General features: G+C 54.0%; 1 protein-coding gene and 1 long non-coding RNA gene across 2 annotated transcripts in view; both read left to right on the top strand.

Moving 5' to 3' along the window:
* Nucleotides 1-22,773, top strand: part of LOC147736904 (uncharacterized) — a 271,087-nt gene that overhangs the window by 153,280 nt on the left and 95,034 nt on the right. The window lies entirely within an intron of this gene.
* The window catches only part of LOC147736905 (uncharacterized), a 102,543-nt gene continuing 93,378 nt past the window's right edge, over nucleotides 13,609-22,773 (top strand). Inside the window, exon 1 of the long non-coding RNA XR_015307590.1 lies at nucleotides 13,609-13,739. This is a non-coding gene — a long non-coding RNA (uncharacterized LOC147736905). The remainder of the gene's footprint in view (nucleotides 13,740-22,773) is intronic.

Genomic DNA, 22,773 nt, shown 5'->3' with positions numbered 1-22,773 from the left:
TGCGTGTTGGCGGGTAGGGGGGCCCGCGGGATCATGTCTCTTTCCCCTAGGCAGACCAGGGACATGGCGGCTGGTTCCCACTCGGGCTGGTCGACCTCGTACTCCTCAGGGTCTTCTGGAGTTTGCTCTTCCCCCAGGGCGGCGGCAGCGACATGGCGGGACATAGGGTTCTGGTTCTTCGGGCAGTTAGGGTCATTGGCGTAGTGGCCAGGTCGCTGGCATCAGTGGCAAGTAACGTTGGCTCGGAAACCTGGACGCATCGGGGGGCTTCCCCTGCCGGCCGGGGGCAGGGCGTTGCTGGCGGGAGCCACCGGGACGGCGTCTCTGCCCCGACCCTGGCCTCCTCCTCCCCCTCGGGGGCGATGGTGTCCTTGAGTGGTTCTGTTCGATTCGCTGGGCCCGCTTCGGGCAACCCGGGTGCTTTCCCATCGGTCAGCTTCGGCAGCGAGTTGCCGAGGTTCAGTCAGTTTACTGTCGAGGAGGTGCTGCCTGAGCTCGATGAAGCAATTGTTAGAAAGGTGCTCCCACACAATAAGGTCAAAGAGTTGCTCGTAAGTGGTCACCTTGCTGCCCTTGATCCACCCCTCGAAGGCTCGGCTGAAAAAGTTCACGTACTCCACCCAAGTCGTACCCGGGATCCGTTTGCAGTCGCGGAACCGCTGGCGGTACATCTTGGGCGTGAGTCCGTATCGAGTGAGGAGTGCAGCTTTCATGTGGTCGTAGGATGTCATCTGATGGTCCGGGAGTTGCAGTAGGGCGTCTCGCCCTTCGTTGACGAACCTCCCCCATAACCCGGCTCCCCAGTCGCTCCGGGGAATCCGGTGGGAGGTCATGGCTACCTCATAGGCTTTGAACCATTGCTGGATATCATCGTTCCGGTAATACTCTCTGACGACATCCTTGGGGATGTGGACTTTAGGGTCTGTAGTGGCAGGAGTGTTCGGGCGCTCGGGAACCCCGAGATCTTTGTTCTGCTTTCGAAGCTCTATTTCTTTTAGGTTGCGCTCATGTTCGTAGGCTAGCTTTTTCTCTTCTAACTCTCTTTGTCTTTGTTTCTCTTCCCGCTCCTCTCGGAGCCGCAGGTGTTCCAATGTTATTTTTTGTTCCGCCAATTTCAGTTCCCCATCTAAACGAAGTCGAGCCAGTTCCAATTCATGAAGCCTGCATTTTCCCGTTCGCGGATCTCCTCTGGGGAGAGACCCGATCTTCTTTCTTCCGTCGGAGTGGTGCTCGTTTCCGGTGCCTCGCGGCTTTGGTTTTGGGGTACGGCCGTACCCGTCTCTGCCCAAGATTCCAGGGCCTTTTTGAAGTCTTCTTTCGTGCTCAGTCCTATGGTAGCAATGCCTAGTTCTATGCAGAATTGTTTTAGTTCTCTGTGGTTGTACTCTTCTAGTTTCTCCATCTGGAAGTTTTCTGTGGTTCCGCTCTCTTTTGTTGTCATTGTGGTTGAGTCGTGGGGTGAGTTACTCTCTGTACGATTACGCGTTGGTTCGGATCGCGCCGCTGGCCACCAATGTTAGACGGGGACCCAGAGGGTCGGCCGAGTACAGGGGGAGAGGCCTCCGGTAAGGGCCGTCTCCAGCGATCGTACAGACAAGTAACTCCCCCCCCCACAAATGGATACCACACAAGGATGAGATCTGCACACTTTATATAGGATTCTTGAGGCAAGGTTATCAACGATACAGTGGGGGCAGGACACGAGGATCCTCCCAATTCTAGTCTCTGTAGGGTAAGGGGTAGCGGGACAGTCTTAGTACCGGTCCGGTACCGGGGCGGCCAGAAGGAGCTCACAATCCTCGAGCTCAGGGGTCTGCAAGGTCGGGCCGCGGCAGCGCCAGCAGGCTAGGATAATAGTTCTCGGCAAGGAGGACCGCGGCAGCGCCAGCAGGCCAGGATGAAGACTTTACGACGAGGAGGGCCGCGGCAGCGCCAGCAGGCTAGGATGCGGGTTCACGTTGCAGAGGGGCCGCGGCAGCGCCAGCAGGCCGGAGCGATGGTTCACAAGTATGGGCCGCGGCAGCGCCAGCAGGCTAAGGCGAACGTACACGTTGCAGAGGGCCGCGGCAGCGCCAGCAGGCTTCGGAGATGGTTCACAGGGCAAGGCTGCGGCAGCGCCAGCAGTCCGTCAAGGATGAGTTCTTCAAGGTGTCTCTCGACTCCAGGATACAACTGCCTTCCTGCTCTGGAGCTGCCCCAGTTATAGGTCTGGTCTCCTTTGATGTCCGGACCCTCGCGCTTGGAGGTCGGGAGGTCCGGGATGAGGGAGTCCAGACACCCAGCAGGGGGGTGGAGCCAGCGGCCCGGGAGGCCGGGGGCGATCGGCACCTGGCGGGGGAGAGCCATCGACACTCCTTTCTCCCATTGACCTGCCAAGTGGTCTCTTCACCTCCTGGGAGGATGGTGGTGCCTCGATGTCGGGCCTGGCCAGGCCCAGGGTTGGGGTCGAGCTGAGGCCACGCGGCCGCGTGATGCAGTGTCCAAAGATGGCGGCTAGGCCGGGGCAACGGTGCTGACGGAGGTCCAGGTCAGCCGATACTGGGGTGGTCGGGAGCAGGCGTCCCGTTGGGGACGGGTTGCGGGTTTCCTCGGTGGGTTGCCGGGATGGTTCTTTCGGGGCATACAGGGAGAACCGGCGTCCGGGCCTTATCATGCGGGGAGGGAGCGGGCCTTCCATGCGGCCTGTCCAACAGTTGGCATGTCTGCTATTGGCAAATGTACGCTGCTGCCAGCGCACCTATAGTTATTCATGGCCTTTTTTATAACCGGTGTTGAGCGGGACGCTTAGCTGCGCAATGCAGTTCAACATGCTAATTTACTATATTACAGATCCCGTGCAAACCATGTCAGGTTTAATAAACAACATTTACAAGCCAAAAGTTGCCTTTTAAATACCGGTTGCACAGAATTTATACTGCTTTGCACAAAGCCCGTATTTATACAAAACCCTGCGTTTTTGCTTATTCAACCACCAACATTTGAGCTAGAGCCTCATAACATAATATTTGTTATTTACGGTAACACATGTATTCTTTACAAAGGTACAGAATGAACACCTTTGGACACCTTATACACCTGTTACACTGGACAATCGTGACAGGAGTCCCATCGGGCATTTTTAACATTGTGTAAGTACTTTTCCTAAATATTTCACATCATCATGTCACATGTTTGCTTATTCACCTTAGCATGGCATTGCATGTTGCCTTATATTTTTCTCACGTCAAAAAATACTCAAGTATTAATGGAAATAAGCAAACGTCGGTCATTAACACAATCTGAAGGATCCTATTCCCACTGCTGTCTGCGCCTCTACAGAGCTTCAGACCCTTTATTTTCAAGGGTCTGAGAGAGAACGCGCTTTAGCTGAAGGATTTCCAACCTGCATATTTACTACAATGTATACCGTGCGGAAGGATACAGGGCCTTATTTATCAAGTCCTTACGCCGCCGGTGCGTCACTTTTAACATGGAAAAAAGTGACGTACCGGTGGCGCAAAGCATTGGTGTCCGCAGAGGGGGGCAAGGGGGTGCACGTGCCCCCCCTGGATCGCCAGTGTGCCCGGTGTGGGCCCAGTCAGGGCCGGCCATAGTCCATTATGGTTTTGAAATGGTGCCATTGTTCCAGGTGGCAGGGAAGGGTGCTAGGGGGTGGCCGAGAAGGGTGCAAGGCAGAAGGTGGAAGGGTGCAAGGCAGAGAGGAGAAGGGTGCAAGGAAGAGAGGACAAGGGTGCAAGGCAGAGGGGAGAAGGGTGCAAGGTAGAGAAGGGTGCAAGGCAGAGGGGGAGAAGGATGCAAGGCAGAGGGGAGAAGGGTGCAAGGTAGAGAAGGGTGCAAGGCAGAGGGGAAGAAGGGTGCAAGGCAGAGGGGAGGAGGGTGCAAGGTAGAGAAGGGTGCAAGGCGGAGGGGGAGAAGGGTGCAAGGCAGTGGGGATAAGGGTGCAAGGTAGAGAAGGGTGCAAGGCGGAGGGGGAGAAGGGTGCAAGGCAGAGGTTAGAGGGGTGCAAGGTAGAGAGGAGAAGGGTGTAAGGCAGAGAGGAGAAGGGTTCAAGGCAGAGGGGAGCAGGGTGCAAGGTAGAGAAGGGTGCAAGGCGGAGGGGGAGAAGGGTGCAAGGCGGAGGGGAGAAGGGTGCAAGGCAGAGTGGAGAAAGGTGCAAGGCAGAGGGGAGAAGGGTGCAAGGTAGAGAAGGGTGCAAGGCAGAGGGGGAGAAGGGTGCAAGGCAGAGGGGAGGAGGGTGCAAGGTAGAGAAGGGTGCAAGGCGGAGGGGGAGAAAGGTGCAAGGCAGAGGGGAGAAGGGTTCCGGGCGGAGGGGAGAAGGGTGCAAGGCAGAGGGGAGAAGGGTGCAAGGTAGAGAAGGGTGCAAGGCAGAGGGGGAGAAGGGTGCAAGGCGGAGGGGAGAAGGGTGCAAGGCAGAGGGGAGAAGGGTGCAAGGCAGAGGAGAGAAGGGTGCAAGGCAAAGAGGATAAGGGTGTAAGGCAGGGAGAGAATGGTGGCAGAGGAGAGAATGGTGCAAGGTAGAAAGGGCGCAAGGCAGAGGTGGAGAAGGGTGCACGGGGGAGGGGAAGAAGGGTGCAAGGCAGAGGTGGAGAAGGGTACAAGGGGGAGGGGAGAAGGGTGCAAGGAGGAGGGGGAGAAAGGTGCAAGGGGGAGGGAGAGAAGGGTGCACGGGGGAGGGCGAGAAGGGTGCAAGGCAGAGAGGAGAAGGGTGCAAGTCAGAGGGGAGAAGGGTGCAAGGCAGCGAGGTGAAAGGTGCAAGGCAGAGAGGAGAAGGGAGCAAGGCAGAGGGGAGAAGGGTGTAAGGCAGAAGGGAGAAGGGTGCAAGGCAGAAGGGAGAAGGGTGCAAGGCAGAGAGGAGAAGGGAGCAAGGCAGAGGGGAGAAGGGTGCAAGGCAGAGGGCGAGAATGGTGCAAGGCAGAGGGGAGAAGGGTGCAAGGCAGAGGGCGAGATGGTGCAAGGCAGAGGGGAGAAGGGTGCATGGTCGAGAAGGGTGCAAGTCGGAGGGGGAGAAGGGTGCAACAGGGAGGGGGAGGAGGGTGCAAGGCAGAGAGGAGAAGGGTGAAAGGTAGGGGGGAGAATGGTGCAAGACAGAGGGGAGAATGGTGCAAGGTAGAAAAGTGTGCAAGCCGGAGGTGGAGAAGGGTACAAGGGGGAGGGGGAGAAGGGTGCAAGGCAGAGAGGAGGAGGGTGCAAGGTAGAGGGCGAGAAGGGTGCAAGGCAGAGGACGAGAAGGGTGCATGGCAGAGGGGAGAAGGTGCAGGTCGGAGGGGGAGTAGGATGCAAGGGGAGGGGGAGAAGGGTGCTAGGCATAGGGGAGAAGGGTGCAAGACAGAGGGGAGAAGGGTGCAAGGCAGAGGGTAGAAGGGTGCAAGGCCGAGGAGAGAAGGGTGCAAAGCTGAGGGGGGAAGGGTACATAGCAGAGGGGAGAAGGTTGCAAGGTCGAGGGGAGAAGGGTGCAAGGCCAAGGGGAGAAAGGTGCAGGGGGGATGGTGATGAAGTTAAATATGTGCCTCGCGGAAACATATCTGCAGACATCCATGGGTGCAAGGTAGAGAAGGGTGCAAGTCAGAAGGGGAGAAGGGTGCAAGGCAGAGGGGAGAAAGGTGCAAGGCAGAGGGGAGAAGGGTGCGAGGCAGAGGGAAGAAGGGTACTAGGGGGAAGGTGATGAAGTTAAAAATGTACCCCCAGAAACATTTCTGCGGCCGCCCATGGGTGCAAGGTAGAGAAGGGTGCAAGTTAAAAAGGGGGAAGGGTGCAACGGATAAGTGGAAAAGGGTGCATGGCAGAGAGAAGGGTGAAAGGCAGAGGGGAGAATAGTACAAGGCAGAGGGGAGAATGGTGCAAGGTAGAAAAGTGTGCAAGGCGGAGGTGGAGAAGGGTACAAGGGAGAGAGGAGAAGGGTGCAAGGCAGAGAGGAGAAGGGTGCAAGTCAGAGGGGGAGAAGGGTGCAAGTGGAGGGGGATAAGGGTGCAAGGCAGAGGGGAGAAGGGTGCAAGGCAGAGGGGAGAAGGGTGCAAGGCAGGGAGGAGAAGGGTGCAATGCATATTGGAGAAGGGTTCAAGGCAGAGAGGAGAAGGGTGCCAGGCAGAGAGGAGAAGGTTTCAAGGCAGAGAGGAGAAGGGTGCAAGGCAGAGAGGAGAAGGGTGCAAGGCAAAGAGGAGAAGGGTGCAAGGCAGAGAGGAGAAGTGTGCAAGGCAGAGGGGAGAATGGTGCAAGGCAGAAGGGAGAAGGGTGCAAGGTAGAAAAGGGTACAAGGTGGAGTAGGGTACAAGGGGGAGGGGGAGAAATGTTCAAGGGGAAAAGGGTGCAAGGGGGAGGGCAAGAAGGGTGCAAGGCAGAGGGGAGTAGGGTGCAAGCTAGAGAAGGGTGCAAGGCGGAGAGGGAGAAGTGTGCAAGGGGGAGGGGAGAAGGGTGCAAGGCAGAGGGGAGAAGGGTGCAAGGCAGAGGGGAGAAGGGTGCAAGGCAGAGGGGAGAAGGGTGCAAGGTCGGGGGGAGAAGGGTGCAAGGCCAAGGGGAGAAAGATACAGGGGGAATGGTGATGAAGTTAAACATGTGCCTCGCGGAAACATATCTGCAGACGCCCATGGGTGCAAGGTAGAGAAGGATGCAAGTCAGAAGCGGAGAAGGGTGCAAGGCAGAGGGGAGAAGGGTGCAAGGCAGAGGGGAGAAGGGTGCAAGGCCGAGGGAAGAAGGGTGCAAGGGGGATGGTGATGAAGTTAAAAATGTACCCCCAGAAACATTTCTGCGGCCGCCCATCGGTGCAAGGTAGAGAAGGGTGCAAGTCGAAAGGGGGAAGGGTGCAACGGAGTGGTGGAAAAGGGTGCATGGCAGAGAGAAGGGTGAAAGGCAGAGGGGAGAATCGTGCAAGGTAGAAAAGTGTGCAAGGCGGAGGTGGAGAAGGGTACAAGGGGGAGGGGTAGCAGGGTGCAAGGCAGAGAGGAGAAGGGTGCAAGGCAGAGGGTGAGAAGGGTGCAAGGTAGAGGGCGAGAAGGGTGCAAGGCAGAGGGGAGAAGGGTGCAAGTCAGAGGGGGAGAAGAGTGCAAGGGGGAGGGGGAGAAGGGTGCAAGGCAGGGGGGAGAAGGGTGCAAGGCAGAGGGGAGAAGGGTGCAAGGCAGAGGGCGAGAAGGGCGCAAGGCCGAGGGGAGAAGGGTGCAAAGCTGAGGGGGGAAGGGTACATAGCAGAGGGGAGAAGGTTGCAAGGTCGAGGGGAGAAGGGTGCAAGGCCAAGGGGAGAAAGGTGCAGGGGGGATGGTGATGAAGTTAAATATGTGCCTCGCGGAAACATATCTGCAGACGCCCATGGGTGCAAGGTAGAGAAGGGTGCAAGTCAGAAGGGGAGAAGGGTGCAAGGCAGAGGGGAGAAGGGTGAAAGGCAGAGGGGAGAAGGGTGCAAGGCCGAGGGAAAAAGGGTGCAAGGGGGATGGTGATGAAGTTAAAAATGTACCCCCCAGAAACATTTCTGCGGCCGCCCATGGGTGCAAGGTAGAGAAGGGTGCAAGTCAAAAGGGGGGAAGGGTGCTACGGATAGGTGGAAAAGGGTGCATGGCAGAGAGAAGGGTGCAAGGCAGAGAGGAGAAGGGTGCAAGTCAGAGGGGGAGAAGGGTGCAAGGGGGAGGGGGTAAGGGTGCAAGGCAGGGGGGAGAAGGGTGCAAGGTAGAGGGGAGAAGGGTGCAAGGCAGGGAGGAGAAGGGTGCAATGCAGAGGGGAGAAGGGTTCAAGGCAGAGAGGAGAAGGGTGCCAGGCAGAGAGGAGAAGGTTTCAAGGCAGAGAGGAGAAGGTTTCAAGGCAGAGAGGAGAAGGGTGCAAGGCAGAGAGGAGAAGGGTGCAAGGCAGAGAGGAGAAGGGTGCAAGGCAGAGAGGAGAAGTGTGCAAGGCAGAGGGGAGAAGGGTGCAAGGCAGAGGGGAGAATGGTGCAAGGCAGAGGGGAGAAGGGTGCAAGGTAGGAAAGGGTGCAAGGTCGAGTAGGGTACAAGGGGGTTGGGGAGAAAGGTTCAAGGGGAGAAGGGTGCAAGTGGGAGGGCAAGAAGGGTGCAAGGCAGAGAGAGAAGGGTGCAAGCTAGAGAAGGGTGCAAGGCGGAGAGGGAGAAGTGTGCAAGGGGGAGGGGAGAAGGGTGCAAGGCAGAGGGGAGAAGGGTGCAAGGCAGAGGGGAGAAGGGTGCAAGGTAGAAAAGGGTGCAAGGTGGAGTAGGGTACAAGGGGGAGGGGGAGAAAGGTTCAAGGGGAGAAGGGTGCAAGGGGGAGGGCAAGAAGGGTGCAAGGCAGAGGGGAGAAGGGTGCAAGCTAGAGAAGGGTGCAAGGCGGAGAGGGAGAAGAGTGGGAGGGGGAGGGGAGAAGGGTGCAAGGCATAGGGGAGAATGGTGCAAGGCTGAGGAAGGAAGGGTACAAAGCAGAGGGGAGAAGGGTGCAAGGTCGAGGGGAGAAGGGTGCAAGGCCAAGGGGAGAAAGGTGCAGGGGGGATGGTGATGAAGTTAAACATGTGCCCACAGAAACATTTCTGCGGCTGCCCATGGGTGCAAGGTAGAGAAGGATGCAAGTCAGAAGGGGAGAAGGGTGCAAGGCCGAGGGAAGAAGGGTGCAAGGGAGATGGTGATGAAGTTAAAAATGTACCCCCAGAAACATTTCTGCGGCCGCCCATCGGTGCAAGGGAGAGAAGGGTGCAAGTCGAAAGGGGGGAAGGGTGCAACGGAGAGGTGGAAAAGGGTGCATGGCAGAGAGAAGGGTGAAAGGCAGAGGGGAGAATGGTGCAAGGTAGAAAAGTGTGCAAGGCGGAGGTGGAGAAGGGTACAAGGGGGAGGGGTAGAAGGGTGCAAGGCAGAGAGGAGAAGGGTGCAAGGCAGAGGGAGAGAAGGGTGCAAGGCAGGGGGGAGAAGGGTGCAAGGCAGAGGGGAGAAGGGTGCAAGGCAGAGGGCGAGAAGGGCGCAAGGCAGAGTGGAGAAGGGTGCAATGCAGAGGGGAAAAGAGTTCAAGGCAGAGAGGAGAAGGGTGCCAGGCAGAGAGGAGAATGTTTCAAGGCAGAGAGGAGAAGGTTTCAAGGCAGAGAGGAGAAGGGTGCAAGGCAGAGAGGAGAAGGGTGCAAGGCAAAGAGGAGAAGGGTGCCAGGCAGAGAGGAAAGGGTGCAAGGCAAAGAGGAGAAGGGTGCAAGGCAGAGAGGAGAAGGGTTCAAGGTAGAGAGGAGAAGGGTGCAAGGCAGAGGTGGAGAAGGGTGCAAGGCAGAGGGGAGAAGGGTTCAAGGCAGAGAGGAGAAGGTTGCAAGGCAGAGAGGAGAAGGGTGCAAGGAAGAGAGGAGAAGGGTGCCTGGCAGAGAGGAGAAGGGAGCAAGGCAGAGAGGAGAAGGGTGCAAGGCAAAGAGGAGAAGGGTGCAAGGCAGAGAGGAGAATGGTGCAAGGCAAAGAGGAGAAGGGTGCAAGGCAGAGGGGAGAAGGGTGCAAGGCAGAGAGGAGAAGTGTGCAAGGCAGAGGGGAGAAGGGAGCAAGGCAGAGAGGAGAAGGGTGCAAGGCAAAGAGGAGAAGGGTGCAAGGCAGAGGGGAGAAGGGTGCAAGGCAGAGTAGAAGTGTGCAAGGCAGAGGGGAGAAGGGTGCAAGGCAGATGGGAGAATGGTGCAAGGTAGAAAAGGGTGCAAGGTGGAGTAGGGTACAAGGGGGAGGGGGAGAAAGGTTCAAGGTGGAGAAGGGTGCAAGGGGGAGGGCAAGAAGGGTGTAAGGCAGAGGGGAGAAGGGTGCAAGGCAGAGGGGAGAAGGGTGCAAGCTAGAGAAGGGTGCAAGGCAGAGAGGAGAAGGGTGCAAGGGGGAGGGGGAGAAGAGTGCAAGGGGTAGGGGAGAAGGGTGCAAGGCATAGGGGAGAATGGTGCAAGGCAGAGGGGAGAATGGTGCAAGGTAGAGGGGAGAATGGTGCAAGGTAGAAAAGGGTGCAAGGTGGAGTAGGGTACAAAGGGGAGGGGGAGAAAGGTTCAAGGGGGAGAAGGGTGCAAGGGGGAGGGCAAGAAGGGTGCAAGGCAGAGGGGAGAAGGGTGCAAGCTAGAGAAGGGTGCAAGGCGGAGTGTTACCCAGCATATCACAGGGCGCGATGAGTCAGTCACGTGTCCGCTCTGGCCAATCAGGATTCAGCTCTTATTGAGACACATATCGACCGTTCGGTGCCTCCCCAGTCGGTTCAGACGCCGGCGAGGAAGTACCGACGGTTAGGTAAGGCTGCCAGTCTTACTCTGCGTTTGCGAATAAGATATTAAGCCATAGACTTCAGTTTAACAACTAGTATGTATCTTGTTACGGATACATGAATCACATTTTCGGGGATATTCGGTAATATGCTAAATCTGTTAACTACCCTCGAGAGACTCCTAAGTCCGATGTGGAGTTGTATTTTACGACTCTGCACATCCCTTTTTTAAACCTCTTGTTCACGTTTAGTCTATTGAAGGCTTCTTTAAGATGCAGGTTTCTGTACACTTTGGAAAAATATGCTTTCACTTATTTTGTTCATGTTCTATAGAGCGGTGCTTCACTCTACTCCTGAGCCACTGCCAGGTGGGGTGAGGTCTTCACTCCGTACAAGCTATGGTAAGCTGTGCTTCCTTATATTTGGTATATAAACTATATATCCAGACATGGTATACTAATTACACTACTTCCATGAGGGTTTATAGTCAGCACTACCAGTTTGACTTAGTCTAAGGTCTATATTTATTAGACCTAGCTTATATGTGAGGTTGGTTGTATGAAGTCAGTCTGTCTGACGTGTGACCCTTTCTTGTTCTGACCTTTTATTAAACGACATAAGCTGTAAGTTAAGGACAAGACGCTTCACCTGGATACTGCAGGTGATCTCTGTACTTGTCTGTCATACTTGTCTTTTAGGTGTCACTTATTATTTATTTTATGTATGCAGTAGCATTTATTTGTTGTAAAGGTCCTGAAGAAAGCAAGGACAACCGCGTCCACTTGTTGCTGAAACATGTCGACCTAGTTCCACCTCTAGACAGCGCATTTTTCAAACTGTCTTTAACAAATTTTTAACACTGGCGGAGTGAGCATCATCCGAATAAAGACTGTTCTATGCTCCCTCATCCAATTTTAAACACACTTCTTTATGTTTATTATGTTTTCACGTAAAAACTTTTTTTGCACTGCACTCCCCCAGTTACACCACACTTGACCACTCACCAGTTCCGAGGAGTGGTAAACCATACTATGGTTGTTCAGTGGAAGAGATCTTTTTACATCTTGGTCTCTCTCCGTCTGAACAAAACATATCTGCATAGATGGTTTTGAATAACCCTCTGGTACTCCTTTGTTGCTCTGTATCTGTGGGGGCTGTGTCCAGAGCTTGATCTTTAAATATTCCACCGGGTCCTACCTCACCTTAGTGTTTTTTGTTTTGAGATCTGGCCTTTCAGGCAGATTTAGCCGTATAACCAGTCTACTGTTTTTTTTTTTGTTCGGTCTGGCCTTTAAGATATTTGTTTTCTCTAAACATTTCCCTCATACTCTATCCACTTAGAGGGGCTTTGGTCAGAAAATCTTCTTCCGTAAATCTGTTAAAAAAAAAACAGCCATCAAGTCCAGACCTATTGGTTTTGCCAAAGCTTGTTTGCTGGTGTTTGTCTAGTTTCTGTCTAGTGTTTGTCTGTCGAGCAGTCTTTTCTCCTCCGCCTTTATTCCCTCTCTCCCCTTCAGTCTTCAGAGCTTGTTGCTTCCATTCCCTCTTGAAGCCGGCTTCTCTCCTTAACTCCTGGCTGCTGACATCAACCATTCGTACCTCCGCTCTCGGCTCATGCTGTCTCTTCTCCTCTGCCCTTCTTCCCTCTCTCCCTTTCAGTCTTCAGAGCTTGTTGCTTCCATTTCCTCTTGAAGCCGGCTTCTCTCCTTAACGTCCCGCTGCTGTCATCAGCCTCTCATACCTCCACTCTCGTCTCATGCTATCACTACAGCAGTCTCTACTCCTCTGCCCTTCTTACCTCTCTCCTCTTCAGTCTTCAGAGCTTGTTGCATCCATTCCCTCTTGAAGCCGGCTTCTCTCTTTAACTCTTTGCTGCTGACATCAGCCATTCGTACCTCCGCTCTCGTCTCATGCTATCACTCCAGCAGTCTCTTCTCCTCCGCCCTCCTTCCCTCTCTCAAAGCTGCCAACTTTATAGCTGGAGAAACAGGTTCAAGTCTTGTTATTATAGTCCAATTTTCATTTTTTTGAAGAATGCAGTTCTACCGCTTATATTTGTCCATCGGCCTCCCATTTAGTTGATCCCCAAATCCTTTTTGTCTCTAGAAAGTGAGGTCATGTCGTCGTGGTTAGAGATGCAGTAAAGTGACAACTTGAAACCTGCTTTGAATGTGTGTGGGGTTCTGTCTGTGTGTGGGGGGGGTTCTGTCTGTGTGTGTGGGGGGTTCTGTGTGTGTGGGGGGGTTCCGTCTGTGTGTGTGTGGGGGGTTCTGTCTGTATGTGTGGGGTTCTGGGTGTGTGTGGTTCTGTCTGTGTGTATGGTTCTGTGTATGTGTGTGTGGTTCTGTCTGTGTGTGTGGTTCTGTCTGTGTGTGTGGTTCTGTGTGTGTGTGTGGTTCTGTCTGTGTGTGGGTGCATGTGGCTCTGTGTGTTGCTCTGTGTGGGTGCAAATGCAATAGGTCTCGCATTTGCGAGAGATTAAGCTATTGGCATTGTAAATGACAATGCCATTTATTTATCTATTTTCAAAATCAACACATAAATAAAAATGTTGTCAATTACAATGCCAATAGCTCTAACTTTTGCAAAGGCGAGACCGTTGCATTGTAAATGCTTGTTTATTATTATAAATTAAGCACTATACCTCCAACACCCTTTCCCCGCTGCCACTTGGTAGAGCTTAGAATGTTGAGAATGTTTGTGTGGGTTTCGCGACCGTTGCTTTCTAAATAACGGTTTCGACCTCCATTTGAAGAGAATAAAGGAGCACATTTTTTTCTTACCCACTTTTACCTGCTTTCCGCTCTTTTGCTACAGTCAGCTCTTATCGTCACCACTGAATCGTTATCCATCCCTTGTATTTACATGAGAAATATGTATCTGAATTCTAAGGCCGATGAAGCACATTGCAACCGGTTGAATACCAGTCTTTTTCCTCCCTCTTGTTGTAGAATACTCTAGAATAAACTCCTGCTCCGCCTCCCGCAGGTCGACGCCCTCTCTGCTCTCTGTGAGCCCCGCCCCGTTCCCGCCCTTACGTCCCGCCTCCGCCCCCTCTGATGTCACGCGCTGTCAGTGAAGGGGCTGAGCTCGGGCACAGCCTCTAAACAGCCCCGCGCTCCCTGCTCCGCCTCCGCAGGTCGTCGCCCTCTCCGCTCTCTGTGAGCCCCGCCCCCTCTGACGTCACACGCTGTCAGTGCATGAGCTGAGCTCGGGCCGCAGCCTCTGACAGCCCCGCGCTCCCTGCTCCGCCTCCCGCAGGTCGTCGCCCTCCCCGCTCTCTGTGAGCCCCGCCCCCTCTGACGTCACGCGCTGTCAGTGCATGAGCTGACCTCGGGCGCAGCCTCTGAACAGCCCCGCCTCCCGCAGGTCGTCACCCTCCCCGCGAGCCCCGCCCCCTCTGATGTCACGCGCTGTCAGTGCATGAGCTGAGCTCAGCCCCGCGCTCCCCGACCAGCCCCGCCCCCGCCCTCCACCCGAGGACCCCCGACCCTCAGCCCAGGATGGAGCTGGGACTCATCCTGGAGCAGCTGGAGTCCCGGGAGCAGGAGCTGCTGCAGAAGGCCCTGCTGGAGCACAACACCGAGGTAGGAGGGGGCTCTGGAGGGAGGAGAGGGAGGGGGGCCGCCCGTGTGGGGGGCAGAGGAGGAAGGAGGGAGTCCTGGTCTGCCACAGGAGGGGAGAGTAGAGGAGCAAGTCTCAGTGTGAGGACGATAAGGAGGGGGCGGCTGCTGCTGTGTGCTAAGGGTGTGTGAGGAAGAAGATGGGCAGTGGAGCTGAGAGGGAAGCTCTGCATGAACTGGAGGAGAGCGTGGGGCGGTCCTGTCAGCGCCCCGCGCATCCTCGCATGTCTCCAGGGACTGTCACTTATCCCTGTCTGCTCTGACTGGCCACAGTGCCTGTCTCTAACACTTCTTCCATCATTGTGTCTGTCTGAAGATCTGGTATCCACCACACCTGCGCGTGGGCCTGTGTCTGCGTCACTGTTCTCGTGCCGTAGTAGTGTCTGCTGCTGCCCATGCTTTGCCTCGCGCACCCTAGTTAGTGCCTTGCTCTGCCCCCTGCTGGTCTTCTATCCAGCTCCAGCATTCCCTTCCGGGGATACCACCTCTGCCTACAGTTACCCCCGTGTCTCTCCCGGATTTGCATGTTCTTTAACGTATATGATGTAGTGTCTGTCAGCCTCGGTTTTCAGTGTGTCTGAATCTGCGCCTGCCCGAGGCCACGCAGTGGCCATCAGGAGGGCGGGCTCCTAGTCACGGAGGGCTGTCCCGCCCCCGCATGACGCGTTAGTTCCTCTCCTGAGGCAGTCTCCCCTGGTTGGTGGAGACTGGTAGTGATGCACGTTCGGGGCGGTGGGGAGGAGCCGTCTGGAGTACATCAGACCTCTGCCCTGCTGGGGAAGGCCTCTTTGCCGCCCCGGACGTCGCAGTTCCATGTTGGGACACTCTTTTGTTCACGTCGGGACACTCTTTCCGTCTCCTCGGGTCGCCGTCCTGTGGTCCGGTGTTGCGTCGATATGATATTCCGACGTGCTACTGTTGCGTTGCTTACGGTGAGTAGGGATGTGAAGCGTCTGCTTGTTGCTTTGCCCCGCGGTGTTTGTTTTGGTTGTCTCCCTCCACGGTCCTGTGGCCTGCCCCCAGCGTCTCAATTTTGTGAGTACATGCGAGGCGCTTGTGCCGGGGCTTCGCGCCTGAGATTACGTGGTTATGTATGGGTGCGTCTGGGGAGGCGGATATAAGATTCATTCCTGAGTCTGCCGGTGTGTCCCCGGAGGTATGGCCTTGGTCTGCTGTGTTTATTCCTCCCTCCGCATACTCCGGTCAGGCAGGGTCTGGCTGGTTTTGTGTCGCCTGGTCCACGTCCGATGGCTGGACGGTGGCCTCTTCCTAGCTGCTTGTCGCCATTTTAATTCACGATCATGCACCCGGGTGGCGTGAGACACTCGGCGGAGTGATCTCACATTCAGGGCTGCCATTAGTTCTAGGCTGCAACATGCTAGTTTTGCGAGTGAGGTGTGATTTCCATGCATGGTAAAGTTCTATTAAAGCGGGATAGACTTGTATCCCTCGCCTATTTAGCTGATCTGTGGTTTTAATTTGTGGGCTCCTGCTCCGGGGGCATTTCTCGGTGAACCCATGTGTGGTTCACGGTGCGCGATGTTAACGTGGTGCTTACCACGAATCGTGGTGCGATTCCCGACGGTGCCTCATACGGCGTAAGGGTTTTCTTTAGTGTGTTTAAAGTGCAGCAGGGACTGTGTGAGTTGCGGAGCTCCACTCATGCCCACTTCGCACAAATTACCGCGGCTGCGCTCCCGCCGAGCCTGGCTTGTCCCGGGACGTCCACCTTATTATCAGGTGGCCTTTGTTTCCTTAGACCTTGCCCCCATATTATTAGTTGGCAGTCTTGCCCCCTCCGCCGAGGGGCATGGGTGTTTTCTACCTCTCAAGCGTCGCGTGTTGGTGTGGCGTGTCTTCTACAAATGCACTCTTGGTTTGCAGATCTGTTGCCAGGCCCATCCCTGGCGCGCACGCCCTAGTACCCCCCCCCCCCCCCCCCATAGCAGTGCCAGTGTGTGTTGAGTATGTGTAAGCGGCACAGTGCCATTCATCGTGCTATGGGGTGCGGTTTTGCGGGGTGCTTCTTATACCCTGCTTGGGTGGTCCGTCGCAGGCCTCGTCGGGTTTGCGCGTAGCATCCACGCGAATTGTTAGTGGCACTAGGTGTTGGGGGGCATGGGGTGGCTTCCTGGTGGTACAGGGGTAAGGTGCTTGCATTTTGGTATTGTAGCAATAGTTTGAGTTCAATGTATAGTTCTCGGCGCAATTCATTTCATCTATGCTTCTGCGTATTTGGCGTTAGCTTAAGATCGATGGTCCTTAGCACTCCCGTTGGCCCAGGTTTATTCTGCAGTTGGTGCATTGTCTTGGAATTTTTCAGTGCGGCGCTGTTTGCACTTTTGGGGCGCGAGCCGTGTCTTACCCTGGTCCGGTGTTAGCTGCCCCCCCCTCCCGCTGGGCATGTTGCTCAGCTCACCTAACGTCGCCTGCTGGCCGCACACCGAGCCTGTAATACGGAAGTCGGTCGACTGCGGGCTCGGAGGGTGCTAGTGGGGGCGGGAGCATTCCTACAGGGGTCTAGTCTGCTTCACACGTTTATCGTGCTCTAAGTCTCGTTCGATATCCCAATAAGTGCTGGGCCGTCCCGGTGTATTGGTTTCGGTTTTCTAGCTTAGACGAACAGTTCTGGCCGGGTTCTAAGCGGCTCTGATCCACACAAGTGTTTTGTGGACATCTTCTTGCGGCAAGCGTCCCATCGGGGGACGATAACTAGGAGAATCTGCTCTTTTCAGGCTACTTCTGCTCTGCGCAGATGTTTCAATTGCCCAGGTCAGTATTGTGCACATGCGACTCACGCATTTCTCCCAGCGAACATTTGTAGCTGCGAGCTCCCGCCACAGTATCTTGCCTGTCTGGTCCGGTTGCCTTTCTCTTTCAATTTTCTATCCGCCTGCCACGTCAGGCTCCCGTGGGTGTAGTTTTCGATCTCCCGATTGTGGAGCGTTCCTGGCCTTGGACGTGGAATGTGGCATCGTTAGCATTGTTGTTATCGGCCCACATCCCGGATCTCTCCGAGGAGTTCTTCGCGGCCTCCGGTGTCCTTCGGGGTGGTCCGGGCTGCTCATGCGTTGTATTTTCAGCGCTGCTGGCCAACTCAAAAGTTTACTTCTCCATATATGTTCAAGAAATGTGCTGATAGTATTTTACCCAGACATGGACTTATTATGAAGCTCTGACTATTAACAGGGGTGATCAGCAAAACAGGATATTTCATCAATACTCTCACACACACGTAGTGGCCTCCACAACATTTTACAGTAAATGGCTTGGTGGAGAAATGAATAGCTTACGTTTTTTTTTTTGCCGTTTAAGGTACGCACGCTCAGTACTTGTGCAATAATACGCTTTGTGCTTTTATGAACTGTTTTGGTGCGTAGTTTTAAAGCATATAGGCAAAAAAAAAAAAAAAAGATGAATCACTGAGTGGCTCTGCACAATGGCACTGTGTTAAATTTGGACCATGCCTCTTTTCAGCGCATAAAGTATTAATCAACTAAAACAGGTGATCGCGTTATCGACACTACAAGGATAAAAGGCTGGGTAGCTCATGCATGTTGTAAAACTTGATTGTAAACTAAGTTTGGTACCAAACTTATATAAGCATGTTTTCGCTCCATATGCTGCGTGGCAGGAGTGAGGACGTCGCCGTGCTCTTGCAGATATGGATGCAGCGCCCCTCGGAGGCCGCTGAACTGTACTGCTAGGGGTCCCCTGTTCTACCCTGGGTTTGGCAGAAGCCGTTTATGGACCACGTGGCACTTCGGCACGCCTGGTAATCCCTCCCCGTGCCATTTTGTTTGTTAGTTACTGGGTCAGCTACTTCGAACCAATCTGCTTTTCACTGTAGTTAAGAATGACCGAGCGAAGTCGCCAGAGATAGCCGCGGAAACATCATGTTCTTTAGTAAAGGCCTCTGTAACACTCTGCTACTCGGCCTCAGGCACGCCAATCTGCTCCTGTTCGGGTACACTGCTTGTGGGAATTTGATGTTGATGTGCTTCAGCCTGCCCCACTGTATCTTGCTATGAGTTTTCTGTCCATTACACCACAATGTGAGCCATTAGGTGGCAATTGGCATGCCCGCGACCATATTATCCAGGATAAATATGGGATTTCCAGCGTCATCAGGTTTAGCAGAACAGTTCTCTCTGTCTGCGATGGAAGGTACGACTGGTTCAGTATGGTCTTATTTTGAAAGCGATCCTTGCTTCGATCCCTGCTTGTATATCTAATAGTCTATTACTTTTACGTCTCTATGTACTATCCTGTAGCCACCCAAATAGCGCAATGAACTAGACTGAGATAGGCAAAACTATGTTTCCCGCATATTGTCATACCCTCCAGCTTTACAGAGTATTAGTTATATCCTCCTTTTTCGAGCCAGCGACTTAGAAGTGCACTAGCACGGCTCTCTTGCATACCATTACTAAAGTCTTCCGATTTTACCACATATAGGCTGGTCTTTAGCATCATATTCTTGCAGCAAGTTTTCGCGGCTGTAGCATAGTGTCAATCTTGAAATGGGTAATCTAATCCTGTTCGGTATCCTCACCTTTTGTACTACACACCAGCTAATCCCCGTTTCAAAGTGCTTGGGGCCACCGATAGGTATGGTAGGCTCAGCGCTCCTTCATGTATATATGCTTTGGTGTCCATCAGTATGCATGGCTGGCTTCCTGCCCAGCTTGAGAAGTAGGCCTGTGTTTCCTTCCAGCTGTTGCATCACCTCTAGAGTAATTTATAGTTGGAGTCTGCTTAGGACCTTCTTCTTCAGGTATTTCAGTGGCAGTGCAGGCGCAGGCTGAGGTGCAAATGTATTTATTTGTTCGATGGTTCCTCCCATCCCAGTGTAGGGTGGCGGGGCACTTTCCACCACAGGTGGTGGCAGACTCTGCCAAACTGGGCGCTCTGTACAGTCACTTGAGGATTCGGATACCCTGCACCCACTATTCCAAAGTCCACCAGCTTGGGCCGCGGTGTCGGGCTATGTACAGACCTGCTTCCCTGGTAATACTTCAGGAGTGTGTTTAGGGCCCCTTACGGGAGGAAAGATCTGGTATGCACGCTGCATGAGTGTACTATGCGCAGGTAGTGGGGTTCTAAGAGAGAAGTGAAGTGCGCAGCTCATTCGGGCTAAGAAATAGATGCTCGATGACTGATTTGCCCCTTGTAAAGTCTGGAGGTGGTAGGGACACGGGTCATCATGTCGGATATGTTCGGGTTCCTCTACACCTTAATACTATAGCTTATAACTTTACCCTTGTGTAGCCCTGGTACTCCCTCATCTAGCTATAGGCCAGCATTACTGGTTATCAGCAATGGCGTGGGTCATCAGCTTAGCATGTGATAGAACTGGCATGTTAATATTTTAGCTGTAGGCTGGACAAGAAACTATGTATAAGACCCTACTCCGGTTCTTCTATGACCAGACCAGTTTGACAAGACCAGTTTCCCTGAGTTACTCTGCGTGTTAGCTTGTGGGTCGTTACAAGTGGAAAAGGGTCCGGTAGGCATGCTGCAAAAGTATATTATGTGCAGATGGTGGGGGGTTTTAAGGGTCTAGTGCGCACTTTTGTGGTGGCCCAAGCCAGAGAGCAGGCAACTGGCTGTGTATATGGGGTGGGGGCGGTCTTTTACCCCATCTGTACTCCTTGGATGGAACCCCGGAGCCGGGGGAAGTTTACCCTTCAATGTGGCTCCTTCTAGTCCACGGTAGGGGCTTGTATTTCAGGGCAAAGTGACATTACTCTAGTGATCATGGCTGCAATTTCATCACCCTATCTCCTTCCTGGGGCCCATATTCTTCCTCTTAACAGTGCCTATGTCACACTCATTGCCCTATTAGACAGGCACCACGCACCCAAACCTTGCGATGCATGCTCAAAGTAAACAAGGCAAAACACAGCTATAGATGGTGCTGCACTTCGGCCCATGTTACGTAGGTAACCTGTCGTCTGGGCAGCGCACGACTACTTTAGTTTGATAGTTCTGCCATGTATCTGTCGCGCAGGTATTCTCCAAACAAAATCCAGTATCTTTTATGTATTGTTTTTTTTTCAAAGCACTTACGTTACCTTGACCCCATTTACCTCAAAGAGGTCTTCATCCTAATAGTTAGGCACAACGGCCGATCTCTTTTAGTCCTTTCTAACATGCGGTGAAGTGCTGGACATAGACATTCGAATGTCACGTCATAAACAAAAAGACTGGATATGCCACCTACATATTCCCAGACGTTGTCAGCTATGTATGGATCCTCGTATTTTCTCCAGTAAGTTAAACAGGAGGCTTGCTGTTATTTGAAATACTGGGGTTTTAATTGTTTGACAGCCCAGGCTAAGTATTGAGTTACACCTGAGAATTCTGAATGGATCTACATGTGTTGAATGACTAACTAGGGTAATCATATATATGCTTAGAACTCTAGGAGTTGATAGTACCCCCCCTATTATTTTGGGCAGGCCAAGGGGGTGCAGCACAAGTGATTGTGCCAGGCTCGTCGGCAAACTTGCCACCCTGTGCGGGGTGCAATAGGTTTAGCGCGCAGTGCACATCAGACACCCAAGTACAAGAACAAATGTTACGTAGGCTATGTTTGCACCGGTGCAAGTGTTAAGATAAGCACGTGAAAAATAGCAAACAGTGCGGTAAGAGAAGTGGTGTGGTGTGCAACAAAGAGTATCAACACAGGTACATAGAGCACTGCAATAATGGCAACCACTTTAAACGGAGAAATTCTACCTGTGCACCCTTGATAACGGCACATGTGTTGCTCTCCCATGAGTGGTAGGGTCTTACGTCATAGTCTTTCCTCCCCCTTCCTTTGGTTCTCCTGCCTTATTTAGGAATTAATGCATTACCTAGGGGGGGCAAGTGTTTTCGGCTGTCCCCGTGGTTTTCAGTTTGTCTCTTGCAAGACCACTTCGCTAGTCACTCCAATATATGCATTTGAGTACTGCAATAGACTTCTGTAGCCTGTTTCTTCGGGAGGGATTCTCTGCGGGGGGCCCTTCCCATCACCTGATCGCTTGCCTGGGATAGTCTTCCGTATTGGGGTAGAGGGATTGTTCCCGGGTGGATATGGCTATTGGTGTCGGAGTGGCTGGCATTCTTTCCATGCATGCCCCTGCGCAGGTCAGCCGAGGGGCTTCTCTGTTGCAGGCGCTGCGGTCCCCGGGTAGTGGTCGTAGTCGGCCTTCAGTCTAGCTATCTAGCTGTACTATGTCTGAAGCCGCTTCCAGCCAAAAAACCTAAGAGGGCAGGGGATGCCGGCTGTTTGGCCTGTGGTCCCGGATTATCGCTTAACTGGGACTCGTCCAAGTTCTATAGTATGTTCGGTGCCCTCCTATCCCCTCGTGTCAGTAAGCACACTTCCTCTCCCTGCTGGATTATGAAGACAGTGATTCTGATGTATCAGTGACTCCTTGGCGCATTTTCCTGACGTTCAGGGGGAAGGGATATGTTGGTGTCCCAGCGGCTTGCGCTGGACAGCCTATTTCATGTTACCTAGGGCCCTGTAGTAGGGGCCCCTTCCTATCCCTTTGCTTCCCTGAGGGGTTGTAGGACAGGTTTATTGGTGCCTGATGGTGGCACCCCACGCCTAAGGGCGTTGCCTTGTTCCTCCTCTGTCTGGAGGTAGCAATTCTAGGTGTAGGTTGCAGGTAAAGAGCAGTAATTTTGGTGGGGGGCCCGTGCGGCAGCGGGAACCACCTCACGGGCTGTGGCGGAGTTACTGGGCGATCCGGAAGAAGAGAGGTGCAAACGCTGGACGTCAGCGGGCACATAGGGGTGCCAGAGCATAACCTCAGAGCCTAACCTGTAACCTCATGGGAGGTGCAGGAATCCGTGTCGGCGCCCCAGTAGTCCTTCGGGCGGTTGTGGGCCTGCGCAACCGGGGGTTTGCCTAGTCACGCCCCGCAATGGGCGTGTCATTATAATTATGGTAATTGTACAACAGTTGGGTGGTTCGCCACTGTGTTGTTTGGCTCAACAGGCGGGCAGGTGGCGAGAATGCGGCCTGCCCTAGGATCGCCCGTAAGCTAACCCACCGTCATTACATATGTTGTATGTAATAAACCTGCAGCAATTTTTACCCAAACCTAATACTTGTGTCTTTGTGTTATTTGCGGGTTTGGGCATGTGGGGCGGGGGTTCATGTGGCCCTGATGTGACTATGCGCCTGCCCGAGGCCACGCAGTGGCCATCAGGAGGGCGGGCTCCTAGTCACGGAGGGCTGTCCCGCCCCCGCATGACGCGTTAGTTACTCTCCTGAGGCAGTCTCCCCTGGTTGGTGGAGACTGGTAGTGATGCACGTCCGGGGCGGTGGGGAGGAGCCGTCTGGAGTACATCAGACCTCTGCCCTGCTGGGGAAGGCCTCTTTGCCGCCCCGGACGTCGCAGTTCCATGTTGGGACACTCTTTTCCCGCCCTTCCTCGAACCCAGAGTGTCGGCTTGAGGGGGCTCCGGGGGGAGCTTTTAATATGTTTCTTTTTCGTTGCAGGCGGAGTTACTGGGCGATCCGGAAGAAGAGAGGTGCAAACGCTGGACGTCAGCGGGCACATAGGGGTGCCAGAGCATAACCTCAGAGCCTAACCTGTAACCTCATGGGAGGTGCAGGAATCCGTGTCGGCGCCCCAGTAGTCCTTCGGGCGGTTGTGGGCCTGCGCAACCGGGGGTTTGCCTAGTCACGCCCCGCAATGGGCGTGTCATTATAATTATGGTAATTGTACAACAGTTGGGTGGTTCGCCACTGTGTTGTTTGGCTCAACAGGCGGGCAGGTGGCGAGAATGCGGCCTGCCCTAGGATCGCCCGTAAGCTAACCCACCGTCATTACATATGTTGTATGTAATAAACCTGCAGCAATTTTTACCCAAACCTAATACTTGTGTCTTTGTGTTATTTGCGGGTTTGGGCATGTGGGGCGGGGGTTCATGTGGCCCTGATGTGACTATGCTCGCTGCAGTCTTCCCTGCATTTGCTTCAGTGTCTGTGTGC

This window comes from Lissotriton vulgaris, chromosome 1_2 (assembly GCF_964263255.1).
Source record: "Lissotriton vulgaris chromosome 1_2, aLisVul1.2, whole genome shotgun sequence".
Lineage (NCBI taxonomy): Eukaryota > Metazoa > Chordata > Amphibia > Caudata > Salamandridae > Lissotriton > Lissotriton vulgaris.
This window is presented reverse-complemented; position numbering and strand designations above follow the sequence as displayed.